Here is a 12,412-nt window from a genome sequence, read left to right on the forward strand (position 1 = left end):
ATGTAAGAAATGCATTAATAATGAAATTTCATAAGGACTATGTTGTTTATGTTTGATAATGCAACCATGTATGCAATGACAACTAAAAGGATTTGTAGGCTAATTGATGACAGCTAAAAAGAGTTGTGTTAGCAGATTCTAACGTATATCTATGTGGACCAACTGATGTATAGCTGAAAGGAGTTGTAGTATGAATGAATGAAATGAAAATGAATGAAATGGATGTGAAATGTGAACGATGTAAAATGCTAAAGGTTAAGTAAAGTGAAATGTTATGAAATGTTAAAGTTATGAACATGAACAGTTATGAATGGTTGAATAACGAAAAACAGAATAATGTATTATGGTATTGTCAAATATTTATGTTAGTAGAACATGTCATGTTAGGGCGGGGCAAACTCTTTGCCTAAAAGCTTGCTGAGAAAGATGAGTGCACTAATAGTATCAGATATAGCAGTAGGCTGCATAACGCACTAGGGCAGAGGGAAACTATTTGTATGGGCGGGTAGATTTCCCTATTCTTGGGGCCTTCACTAGTAAACTTTTGTATGAATTGTGTGAGTACAAGATTAATCAAACACTCGAGGGATTACTGAGTAAGGTGAGTGTTCTGGTATGCTTCAGTTGTGACCTTTGGGTTACCTAATGTATCAGAGCAAAGGGATGCAACTTGTATAGGCGGGTAACCACCCCTATCCTTGGGTAATCTCGTGGTGAATACTTTGCATGTGATTGAATAGGATCAGGAAATTTTTTCAGGAACTTATGTTAATGATTTGCAGATGATATTTGGGATGCAAATAATTTATGTTTTAAGTTTTCTAAGGTATGGATGGTTATGGAACATACTGGTGTTTGCGAATACTGTATATTTTTGGAGATATGCAGATATATGGGAATACAGGTGATGAATGGCTATTATGGAATACAGATAGAATTAGTAAACTCTTGTATATATTATTATGATTAAGGATCATAGTTATGTTTTTCCCTGTGTATGTTTGAATGTATTTATGGATTATCAGGATTTAATCAGGTTTAACGCACTAGACCGCGTTTAAGGGTTTGGAGCGTTACATGTATGTTATATTGTGAATGTTGCACTTGATTTAACTTCTACACATTATATTTATCTATGCCTTTGGAACTACATAGGTAGACCCTAGGTTGTGGATATACTGTCATTATCTGGTTTGACCTAGGAAGAAATTTTAAATACCCAATTCACCCCCCCTTTTGGGAATACACCAAAGCTAACATTTGTTTTTCTAAACCATGTTTTCTTTGTACATGTGTCCCACTTAAAATATATTAGTCACATATTATAACAATATCCACCTTGGCGAATATACACCCCTTAGGAGAAAAAAATTAAAACAAAGCTCACAGCTCCCCATGGGACAATAAGTTAGGACACCTCTCGTCTAGCATCTGGAGACGTTGATCAAGTCCATGCAATGCTTGAACTTATCCGTGGTAACAGGCTTTGTCAACATGTCTGTTGCATCCTTAGAAGTGTTAACTTTCTCAAGCAAGAGTTCACCAGAAGAAACCAATTTTCGAATCCTATGAAACCTCACATATTTATGCTTGGTTCTCGTATGATACACCTGGTTCTTCGCCAAATAAATGACACTCTAACTTTCACAACGCAGTTGAACTCCACCCTACTGAATACCCAGCTCCTTGACCAATCCTGTAAGTCACAATGCTTCCTTGGTAGCTTCAGCCACTACTATATATGTTGACTCTAAGAGTCCACTCCTGTTTTGATAATGACAAATCACTTGGCATTTGACCTGTGTAATTGAGTTTGTGAATAGGATCATGATTTAGAATGCACGAACGGTAAACTTATATGGAAGCCACGAGGAACCTAAAGTACATATCACTTGGCTTAATCCATGGAACTAGAAGAATAAAAGGATGAAGAAGCAAGCTTCAAGTTCAAGATCTTCAATGGGAATGGGTATTTAGAATTGAATGTATTTACATATATTTCATATGATATATTTCGAAGTTCAAAAATTCCCTAAACTGACCTTAGGACTCATGCATTTCATGAAATATTCATTTACATTAGTTCTAGGTTAAATAAATATTTCGAGGCAAATTTTAGCAGCCTCGTCAACGAACCTGTTGGCCTCGTCAATGAATTCATGAAGGCTACTAGGTGATGAATAGTGTTTTCTTATTGATGGAAAAATACTAAGAGCCTAAAAAGTTCAAACAGTGCCCTCGTCGACGAACTCATGGAATCGTCAATGAACGAGTGTTGTACACTTGTCGACGAACATATCCATTTGTCGATGAACGTCATGGCGCAAAATGATGTTTTAGCACAAACACATATGTAAAACCTTTATTTTTAAATGATTCGATGGCCAGGATTTAATCTGAGAGTGAGAACACTATTTAAACACACCCTAAACACTAGAGACACAAGAAGAACACTTTAGAGAGAGTAATCTTGTGATCTTGTGCTAAGTGTGCCTCCACTCTAAAGAATTTGCCAATACTATTCTGCATCTATTTTCTTTGGACAAATCATCTTAACTTTTCAAAGGAATTTGATGTACACATCTTGCAAGCATTCCTTGGAGATTGAGGTTTGATAAATAAGTGGTTGGTTTGTGATTCCAATATACATATACCTCAAAGTTGTTTTTCATACTCATATATCTACTATCTTTATTGAGAAGAAAAATCCATGTGTTATTACTTGAAAAATTTATTTGAGAAAGGATTTTACTCAAGGTTGAATACTTGTGATATTCAAGTTTTTATTTTCATTCAAAGACTCGATATTTTGTTATTGCAGAAACTATTTGATTAAATTTTTAAAGCTTCTAAATACATATTTTTGAGGAGTATCTTTTAAGTAGTTCGTTTAAATCTTTGCAAGATTCAAAGTTATATTTTTATTCAAAGATTTAAGTCTACTAATTATTTGATAGTAAGAACATAAATCTACGTATTATTCAAGATTATTTAAAAAAAAAAAAAAGATCTTAGTTTATATTCTTGCATAAAGTACTTTAAAATAAAACCCTAGGTTTCTCCAAAGCATTTATTTATAAAATCATTTTTGGGAGATATTGATTAAAGGGTAGATTTGTGAACCATCTCATTCTTCATATAAAGATCATATTGATGCATACATATTGAGCTTCAAGCTTTCATCATATGAGTATGTACTAGAATTTATATTGTACTCACTAGCTTGGTTTGAAGTAATTTGAGTTTTGCAGAAATTATAATTTTTATATTGTATTCACGGTTCGGGCTGTGAACTGGGGTTGAGAAGCAAGCTACACCTCTTGTAAGCAACGGATTATAAGGGAAGCTCTATCCCAGTTAAAGGAACGGATTTTTAGTGGAATCCTTGAATGGGTTGCTCAAGGCAAGCACATAGGCTGGGGTAGGCTGAACCTCGAAAAAAATCGTGTTTGTCTTCTCTCTTCCCTTAACTCCTTTTAATTTCCGCTTGCATTTAAATTATCTATTATTGTGTATTAATTAAGCATTTGATAAGGTTGTGAGTAATTGGGTAAAATTGTATGCTTGACAAAGACACACACTAAATTGATTAATTGTGAAACACTGAGCTAGTTATTAAGTAGATTGCAAGTTTGTAATTGATAGTTTTCAAAATTAGAACTTGAAGGACTTAATTTTTGAAAATACCCAATTCACCCCCCCCTCTTGGGATAACACCGAAATTCACAATATACTCCGACTCGGTTGTAGATAATGCAACTAAAGACTATACCATGTACCTCCAATAAATAGGCCCTCCTAGAAGGGTGAACACATACCCAATTGTAAACCTTCTGTCATCCAAGTCTTCTACATAGTCTGCATCCACATATCCCACAACTGAAGGATCACTCTGTTGCCTTCCGAACATGATGTCATAGTCTATAGTAGCCCTTAAGTATCTGAAAATCTACTTGACTGCATCCCAATGATGCCGACTTAGATTTGAAAGAAACTTGCTCACCATACTGATAATTTGTGCCAGATCCGGTCTTGTACATACCATAGCATACATCAAGCACCCCATTACACTGGCATATGGGACCTTTAACATGCCACGAACATCATCATCATCCATCTTTGGGCAATGGGAAATAGACAATCTAAAATGATTCAATAACGGTGTACTCACTGGTTTTGCATTATCCATACTAAACCTCTCCAACACCCTCTCAATACAGCTACCCTGAGATAACCACAATCTCCCTGCAGCTCTGTCCCTACGAATCTCTATCACAAGAATCTTCTTGGTCGCACCCAAATCCTTCATGTCAAACTCTTTGCTCAATAGAGTTCTCAATTGATTAACCTCAGTCATACTTTTCGCAGCAATCAACAAGTCATCCATATAAAACAAAAAAAAAATAAGTGAACCATCATCAAGAATCTTCACATAAACACAGAAATCATACTCACACCTCTTGTAGCCAATCCAGATCATGTACAAGTCAAAACGTCTGTACCACTACCTCGGAGACTGCTTTAGCCCGTAAAGTGATTTCCTTAGTTTACAGACCAAGTGCTCATGTCCAGGTTGATTAAACCCCTCTAGTTGTACCATGTAAATTAGCTCCTCCAAATCACCATGGAGAAACGTTGTCTTTACATTCATCTGCTCCAAATTCATATCGAAATGTGCCACTAATCCCAACACTACCCTGATGGAAGTGTGTCTGATACTGCTTCTTTCTTCCCTTCTAGAAGCTCCATCAGCTCCGACGTCTGGTTTTTATGCAGTGACTCCATCTCCTCTACCATAGCACCCATCCATATAATTTTCTCTTGGTTGTGCACCACCTCTTTAAAAGTAGTGGGATCCTTGCTACTAGTAATAAGTGCATAAGACAGCAGATCATCAAATCCATACCTGGGCAGTGGCCTAATAGTGCATCTGGGTCTATGTATAGCTATACTGTGATATCGCTGGTCTCCCAAGCTAGAACTCCTTACATTCTTAACATTGTCATCTCTGCCCCAGAGTCTTTAACTCCACATGCACCACGTGGTCATTACTGCGGTAGTTTTTTGGTACCTGTTTATCTTCTTCTTCCTCCTGAGTACGTTGCAACATGGCTTTCTCATCAAAAATCACGTATCTACTGATCACCACATTGTTTGCCTTTAGATCCCACAGCTTGAACCCTTTCACACCTTTCTAATACCTCAGAAACATACATTGTCTAGACTTTGCATCAAGGTTCGATCTCTCCTCACTAGAAACATGCACATAGGCTAGACATCCAAACACTCTCAAATTAGAGTAGTCTACCACATTGCCTATCCACACTTCCTCTACAACTTTCCTATCTAGTGATGCCCTTGGTGATCGGTTAATCAAGAAACATGTCATACTCACTGCCTCTACCCTCAGACACCGGGCTCTTTCAGCTATAGTTTGGTTCATCCTTTCCGACACACCATTCTATTGTGGTATCTTGCATACTATGAAATGTCTCCTTATCCCATGTTGCTCACACAACTTCATGAACCTCGAATTAGCATACTCAGTTCCATTGTCTAACCTAAGGCATTTAATTTTTCTCCCGGTCTAGTTTTCCACCTCAGCTTTCCACATTTAGAACTTAGAAAATGTCTCTGACTTGTACCGCATGAAGTACACTCAAACCTTTCATGAGTAATCATCGATAAAACTCACGAAGTACATATGTCCTCCCTGTGATGCTACCTTTACCAACCCCCAAACATCTTAATGAATATAGTCGAGAACTCCCTCCATCTTTAGTGTGGCTATCGTGAACTGAACCTTATTCTATTTCCCAAGAACACAATACTTGTAGAAATTCAGTCTACGTGTTTTGACACCCTTCAAAAGATTTCTTATGAAACTCCATCATCCCACGCTCACACATATGCCATAACCGCATATGCCACAAAACAGTATTATCTAACTCATACTCTGCAACTGCAACTCCACCTACAACTGTGGTACCTAACAATGCTTAGATATTTTATTTTAATTTATGTCCCTCCATCACTGTTAAGATACCTTTACACACATTAATTACCCCACTTTCAGACTTGTAACTAAACCCGTTACAATCTAAAGTGCTTAATGAAATCAAATTCTTTCATAGATCTAGTATTTGTCTAACATCACATAATGTTCTCACAACACCATCAAACATTTTAATTCTTCTATTCTCCATTCCAACAATTTTGCATGAAGCATCATTTCCCATCATAACAGAACTAAAATTTACTGACCTGTAGGTGTTGAACCAATCTTTATTTGGTGTCATGTGATAAAAGCACACCGAATCTAGGATCCAAGAATTTGTGAGACGATCTAAACCTGATGAAACATAAAGCATATCACCACCACTGCCCTCTCAGTCTCCTTCTTCCACTATATTCACAGATTTTGATGAACCCTCTTGATTTTCTACATTCCCCTTCTTCTTCTCTAGACAATCTGATTTTATGTGCCCCTTTTTCCCCCACTTAAAACACCTTATGTCCTTCTTCTTCCTAGATTGGGACCGAGATTTATTATTACTCAATTCACTCCGAAACTTGCTTCTCCCACGTTCCTAGTTGCCCTTCACTAAAAGCCCTTCACCTTATGAAATCTCATCGTTGGCTTTCTTCCTCTAATGAAAACATAACGGAGCACTTGTGACCTCCAAATTCAAGGTTTCTTTTCCCCATGTCAAACTTGTAACCAAATTTTCATATGTATAATATGCAGGTAGGGAATTCAATAGCATCAGTGTCTTGTCTTCTTCCTTGAACTTCACATCAACTCACATCAAATCACTAATGATCTGATTGAATACGTTGATGTAATTTGCTGGTTCAAAATCGAACCCTCTGACATCTTAAGCCAATACAATTTCTTCTGCTTAAGATACAACTTGTTCATCAACGACTTTGACATATACCGACTTTCCAGTTTTTGCCAAATTACTGCCAGTGATTCCTCATCCATGACGTGATACATCACATCATCAGCTAGACAAAGCCTGAGAGTCATCATAGCCTTCACTTCTAATTCCTTCCAACTTGTTTCGTCCATGCCTTCTAGTTGACTTCCGTATAAGGCCTTCACCATACCTTGCTACACTAACACATCATTAACCCTCCTATGCCATATTCCAAAATTTCCTAATCCATCAAACTTGACAACGTTGAACTTTACAGAAGAAATACCAGTCATTGTAACCAATTGCTCTAATACCAATTTGTTATCAATTTGCAACGCACGGAAACCGATCCTACAATGCAGCAACTAATGATGAATAATACGAAAACACAATCACACACATTATATAAAACTAATAAAACAATGAAACAAATGGATTAATGTGGTTTGACAATGTCTACATCCACAGGAGCAAACGACTGTAATTTTCACTATCTTCAAAACCAAGGTTACCGCATTATATGTATGTTAACCCTTTTCAACCCCCGAAGGTTTTCTCTCCGAATCCCCAACCTATTCAACTTCCCAATTCAAAATTCAAAAACAGCGCCAAGCAAAATCGTTGACGGTTTCTTATTAAGACTAAAATTGTCGACGGTTTCAGACAAAACGTTAACTATTTCTTCTCGAGACTAAACCGTCAATGTAACCTCGATGATCTCTACCAAACCGCTGACGGTTTCTTTCGGAGCCTAAGTCTGTTGATGCAACTCTACAAACCGTCGATGGTTTCTTCTGCAAACTAGCTTCTCTATTTTTCCAAACCATGTTTTCTTTGTACATATGTTCCACTCAAAATATATGAGCCACATATTACAACACAATATCTTAAATATTTTTAAAAATTATATAGTAATATTAAGTGTGATAATTAAAGAAAATACTAATTTTTAATTATTGTATGTGTGTGTGTGTGTGTGTGTGTGTGTGTGTGTGTGTGTGTGTGTGCATTTTCAATTTGCAACTGTTATGGACAAAAATATTCGACAAAAATTCATAAATTTATGCAATTAGCGCTAAAACCATGTGTTTAAAACTGATATTAATATAATTATGGAAACATAGTTCAAGCACCCTAAATTTTAAATTAAATGCAATATAATGTAGTTCAATGCACAAAGTCCCACATATGCGAGGTCCGAAAAACGACAAACTACGATGGGTTGCAATCTTACCTTAAATTTTTGCAATAAGCTATTTCTATGCTTCAAAACCATGACCTTCATGTCACACAATGACAACTTATTAAATGTAATAATATATATATATATATATATATATATATATAAATTAAGTCTTTGAAAAGAATAATAATAATAATAATAATAATAATAATAATAATAATAATAATAATAATAATGTTGGGCCAAACACGTGAATGCATTTGCTTGCTTTGCAATCATTATTGTAAAGGATTCATCAATCTCTTGGAAATCAAGATTGCATGTCATATAATATATTTGAGTGAGTTTGTCGTGTTCAATTTGAACAAAAAGTTAGGCTTGACTCTCGAGGCTATAATTTAGTGATTAGGAATTAATCACCTAACCCAATGATTGCTAATAACATGACTACCATATGCAATCACATGCTTAACTCCTCATTACCTTAAAGCTATCTATCCTCAACTTTAGAAGATATAATTTTCATTTTTAGTGGGTGGGTGAGATTACGAGACTCATAATATTGTTATTAATGCTTATTCTCTAATCATTAGATATGCGGTCATTTTTAACGTTTATTAATGATTACTAAAAGAGAACGGGATTAACTCATGCAATGGCATCTTCTTTAGTATGTGAGTGTTTATTTTTATTTTTTTTTAATCAATTTAAAGTTAGACTCATTTGATTATTGTGAATTTTATTTTTAAAAATTTCGTAATTTGTAGAATCTTTCAAGATTTAGTTGAAAATTAATGATGCGTCATCGATATCGAAAAAAAAATATTTCTTAAATAAATTACCAGAATACAACTTGAAACATCGGCCAACCCTTCTTTCTGTATGTTAATTAACATTAAGACTTCATCATTTATTTTACAATAAATGTAATGCTTAAGTTGACAATTGAGTGATAGTAGACAATTACTAATATTATTACCATGTTAATTATGTACTATGGTGGGACCTGACCCGACGAGGTATTGTTTGCTTTGATCCACTAGCCTCACGGTTTTGCCCTATCAAAAGCATTTCACAGGGAAGAGGTCCACACCCTCCATATAAGCCCAAGATCTCCCTAATACACATCCGAAGTGGGACGAGTGTGTTGAGATAAATACACATCCGAAGTGGGATGAGTGTGTTGAGATATTATTTGTGTCATCTCAGTACATCTCTTGAGATATGGTAATGATCATCTAATTAAGAATCATTACAGACACGTGATGAATAAAGGTGACCCACTTATCTTGACATTAAGTTTTTATAAGTTTGACTTGAACATATGATAGGTGCATGAATCATTCATTGCCGAATTATTCAGAAAATTGCAAAAAAAAAAAAAACAGTATCCGTCCATTTAGAGGTCGACCATGCATTCACTTAATGAGACCAACAATTAATTGTCAAAAACGCCTAATCTACTACTCTTTTAGGAGTAGGGAGGTTAATTTGATTAATTAATCTAATTAATCAAAATATTTCGATTAAAGAATCTTGTTAACTGAATTAAACTAAAATTTCATATTTCCTAAACCAAAAACAAGCCGAATCAAATTTTGTTTAAATTGGTTAACTGATTTTAGCCGAATTAATATTTTAATATATAATTTATATAACATATATAATTTTAATTTATATAATTATAAAATATATAATACATAATTATGTATATAAAATTATTAATTATTAATATATGCAATTTGGTTAATTCAGTTAACCAAATACATTAAATCCTAAAATCGGACCAAAAACCAAAAATTAAAATTTAATGAAAATAAAAATTAAACCGAATTAAATAAATTTTTAACCAAACCAAATCGATTAAATTTATTTAATTCACTCGATTAATTTAATTGTGACTAAATTAAATAGGAGCACGTAACTCTTTCTTAGGAGTTTGTGTCCGTCTAGTGGCACATTTTTTTTTTTTAAAGAAATGCGGCACCTCCATTTATTTATTAATATACCCTCACTTTTATCAGAGGAATATCATGGTTACAAGACAAACAATGGAAAATAACAAATAGAAAAAACTTAAAGGCCTCCCAAAAACAACATTAACATGCAACCAAAACAGGACTACAAATTCAAACAAAAAATAAGGACCTACTAACCAATAAAACGTCTCACGCAACAAACCAAACAAAAGAAAAAAAAAATACAAACATATATCAAAAGAAATCAGCTAAATATATCTCATATATAAGTCGTACCCATCTTATTCAGGTCCGTCTAGTGGCACGTGTATATAGTTATATAATTTATAATTTAACCTATTTATGTTATATTAATAGTTACACTTATTTTATGCTTGAAAAAGATTTTAAATTTAGATTTATGTAAATTTAAATAAAATATGATATTAAATTTTATTTAAATTCATCAAAATTTGAATTCGATGTTTAAAATTTATGCTTGCAAATCTATGGTTATTAAATTAAGACGTTGTTGAAGTCTTCCCACAAAAATACTCTTCACATATATATTTTAAATGATGGTAATTTTCATAAGTCTATCTCTTCACTTAGTAATAGCTATTGAAAAGTTAAATATATCAAATTCCCTCGTAATGATTTTTCAACATTCGAAACTCTCGACGAATAAGAATTATAAACTAAGGTATAAGAGTGAATTTTCCTGACCTACCAAGATAGGAAAATACAATTTTAGATACATAAAATAAGGATGCACAAGTGGCAACACCAACCCTGCACACAATTATTTATTAATAAGTACGTCAGCAATGCAAAATGTCAACCTAGCATTTTGGCGTAATGGGATGGGACTAGCGAGTTTAAAATATTTGAAAATTTTGATTTAAAAATTCGATTTGAATTGAATTAAAATTTTAATTAATCTTTTCTTTTTCACAATTTTTTATAATTAATTTGGTGACTGATTTTTATGTTTATGAACTTATGCTTATCCGAATCGAACCAATATATGCATTTTTTTTATAATAGATATTATTGTTATTATACGTTATTATATAAAAATATATAATTATCTTAAAGTTACAAAATAATATTTAGCTAATTAATTTATATAAATAAAGTATAAATATACAGACTAAATTAAAATAGAAAAAAAATATATTATTTTTTAAAAAAAAAATCTTGTAATGATTTAAAAATTAGATAACCAAACCAAATCATTGGTTAATCAAAAGGTTTAGATGATTCACAAAAATACTTAATTGAAACATTCAATTGGTTTCGATTTGATTTTTAAAAGTTCCGGATAACCCAACCTTCGAACACCTTTGCCAGCCGCCTTCCCCCCTCCATGGCCCATGCCCACTACAAGTATGGAGCCCACTTGCATCTGTATGCTGGGCCAGAAGCAAACAGCCGCACGGCCCACGCCAAGTTTAATTTGGTCCCATCTGGATCAAAACCCAAATTGAGCCAATATAATGGAGCCCGTCACAATGGAATCGCAAATAATTTTGAGTGGGCTTCAGAGGTTGGTTAGAAAGCTTGTGTTTTGGCTTCACCTTTCATACACTTAGAATTAACGGCTCATTTGATTCAACGAATAACTATTTATTGAAATAAGATGGAATATAGTTTGAATTTTAAGAGTTAATGGAATAGTTATTTTTTATATATTTTTAATTATTTCATTCAACATGTAATAAAAAGGAAACAAATATTTCTAGGATAAAATTTAGAAATAATCATTTTGTATCTATTTCTTATTAGACTTATAAAATATTTCACAATATTATTTGTTTTGTAATAACAACATAATTTCTTATATAATTAATTGTAGCTAACTTATTAAAACTAATCTCGACTTAAGAATCAGCATTCCACCAACCAACCAAAATTAACCTAAATCATATTGGCTAAAATATTTAAAGGAGCTGGCAATAATTTTATCTAATTATAGAAGATGACTTGGATTATGAAGAGAAATTATTAGATTAAATGATCTAATTACGCTGCTTTTAGAATAATAAATTAAATTTAGTTATCAACTATAAATTTGTTGCCTAAGTAATTATCTGAAACTAAGGATTTAATTGACTATCTAAAATATAAAGTGGTTAAATAATATTAATTTAATAATGTTTCAAACATTTTTCTACCATTGTTAGTAGAAGTGGCACCTGCAACGCACGTGCGCTTAATTAGATATTAACTATACATCCCCACCTTAATACCTAAATAAACAATGCGAAGAAGATTGGCAATCAAATCAATTCAAGAATTATCCTTCATTACTGACCTAAAGTTATTCCTATGCTTACTTGATACAT

Source organism: Malania oleifera, chromosome 1 (genome assembly GCF_029873635.1).
Source record: "Malania oleifera isolate guangnan ecotype guangnan chromosome 1, ASM2987363v1, whole genome shotgun sequence".
NCBI classification, from domain to species: Eukaryota; Viridiplantae; Streptophyta; class Magnoliopsida; order Santalales; family Ximeniaceae; genus Malania; species Malania oleifera.